Source organism: Macrobrachium nipponense, chromosome 29 (assembly GCF_015104395.2).
Source record: "Macrobrachium nipponense isolate FS-2020 chromosome 29, ASM1510439v2, whole genome shotgun sequence".
NCBI classification, from domain to species: domain Eukaryota; kingdom Metazoa; phylum Arthropoda; class Malacostraca; order Decapoda; family Palaemonidae; genus Macrobrachium; species Macrobrachium nipponense.
In genome coordinates, this window is record NC_061092.1 from 8451590 (window position 1) to 8454089 (window position 2500).

The 2500-nt window shown below is 36.0% G+C and overlaps 1 protein-coding gene across 1 annotated transcript in view; it reads right to left on the bottom strand.

Moving 5' to 3' along the window:
* Positions 1-2500, bottom strand: part of LOC135206004 (neuropilin and tolloid-like protein 1) — a 250106-nt gene that overhangs the window by 246588 nt on the left and 1018 nt on the right.

Consider the following 2500-nt stretch of genomic DNA (forward strand, 5'->3'; position numbering starts at 1 on the left):
CAATATATATATATATATATATATATATATATACAGACATTTTTTGGAGGGTGTTGTCAATTTTTTAAGCTTAAACGTTTCGTTCTTTCTATCTAAGTCAAAACCGCTACATACACCCACAGACAAAACTTTAGAAGAGTGATAAATGTATATATGGACGTTTGATGTATGTATATAAGTGCGCGTATGTATGTAAGTATGTAATGTATGTGTGCAAACGAAATCAAAGAGACCTCGCGAACAGAATCCTCAATGATATTATGAGTCAGCCAACGGGCACCAGTGCCGTATGAATCAAACTCATTTTTATATTCCCAATAATCCCCTTTTGCGTGGCAGGTGCCAAACGCGGATAATTTCGACCCTCCTCCGGAGTCAGACGTGAAACATGTTTTACGTTAAGCCTCCTCCTGGCACTATCTCGCCAGATGGCGCTTGTATATGGAGAGTGAAGGACAGGTGCCAGAGTGGAGTTGCTTCGTGGCACATGGAAGATGCCATCAAACCTGGTGCCCCAAAAGGGAGGAATTGCGGGGGGAGGGTAGAGGGAGGGTAGGGTATTAGAAGGTGGGTATTAGGGGAGAGTATGGGGTGGAAGGGAGAGAGAGAAGGGGTGGGGGTTGGAATTGCGGATGAGGGGAGAGGGAGGGTAGGGATTAGAAGGTGGGTATTAGGGGAGAGTATGGGATGGAGGGGACAGAGAGAGAAAGAAGTGAGTCTAGTGAGGGAGTGACGAAGGAAAGTGACGTCAGCAGTGACGTGAAGAGCCTTTCGTGGTGAATGTGGGTAAGGAAAATTAAATAAAAAATAAAAATAAAAAATTAAAAATTAAGACAAAAATACAGTTGGAGAATTTGTAGAAGCTTTTGACGTAGACGTTGGGTGAGTGAAAACAACAGCTGTCGAGGGTAGAAATAAGGAAGCCGAGAATAATTATGAAAAAGGATGAATGACATAGGTACTACTAAGTTGAGAAATATGGATGAGACGAAAACCGAAAGTATTGGATAACATTAGCAACTTGTTTTTGTAAAGTAATGAGATTTGTTACTCGTCCTACTTGAAGAGGCGAAGAAAAATATCCATATAAGTAAGTTATTGAAGAAAAATGAATTTATTAAAGTAAATTATTAAAGAAAACATTTAATTATTAAAGTAAATTATTAAAGAAAAAATTGAATCCCTCATTTTTCTAGTTCATGTTCTAAGACTTATCAAAAAAATGCAAAGGGTTTCAGATTTAAACAAACAAAGATTAAGTACTCATATTTATTGTGAAAAATTTCATTTTAGCACACGAGAAAGACAGAGCCATTGAAACACACCATTAAAATTTATCTAAGTTTAAATGGTGGAGGGTTGGATCATGTAATTAAAACGGCATCATCAGCGGCGCCGTTGCTTTCTTAAGAGGGCTTGGAAGCCGTCCGTGGGAAGATGGTCATGATCTGAGGTTAATCTTTTCCTGTGTTGGGGTTACCTATATTAAGCCATTCTCTCTCTCTCTCTCTCTCTCTCTCTCTCTCTCACACACACACACACACACACGCACACACACGATCAAAATAATAATTGATATTGTATTATTGCTTTCTTCATAATTAGATGTTATTTTCCGATTTATATTATTTGACTTTCATTTGAGGTAATGCTGCTATTAATCTTCAGTTCTTTAGCCACCATATTGAGTCCATACATACACATACTATATATATATATATATATATATATATATATATATTATATATATATAAATTGAAAGCAACGCCAGAGAATTTACAAATCATTCGCCTGACATGTGATTTCTGATAATGGTGTCACTCTACCCACCGTGTGTGTGTGTGTGTGTGTGCGTGCGTGTATGTGTGTGTGTGTGTGTCGTGGGGGTGGTGGGTGTGGGTGGGGTGGGGGGTGGGGGGGGTTGTGGGGGGGTTCATTCACCATAGGCAAGATTTCCTGTTTGTGAGGTACTGACTCCCTAAATGTTGTAAGAAATATTTTAGTTATTTAAGTTGTCTCATTTTGCAGTATTGTAAGATGGTGTTTATGAAACTAAAACTATTGTGACTTTCATTCGAATTTAGTTTTTTTTTCATCATATAACTTCTAGTATCAACATTCATCAGCGGTTATGATTGTTATGGAAATCATCTTTATTATCATAATCTTTGTTTTTAATACTGACACTGTAATATCAGTTAACCTTTTAATTTTTCTTGTATATTCATACACGTTTTGTAATGTAACTTTATGAAAACCATTTAATGCCATTCCGTGTACGTATGCTTATATATATATATATATATATATATATATATATATATATATATATATATATATATATATATATATATATATATATATATATATGCAGAAGCCAGGTACTATGTCGTACCTCTAAGTAAATGGGGATACAATCCACAATGAAGTAAAATCCTCTTGTAGTTTAAAATATATATCTGTTTTGTGCTCTTACTTGTTAGTTCCTTGAGGTGACATA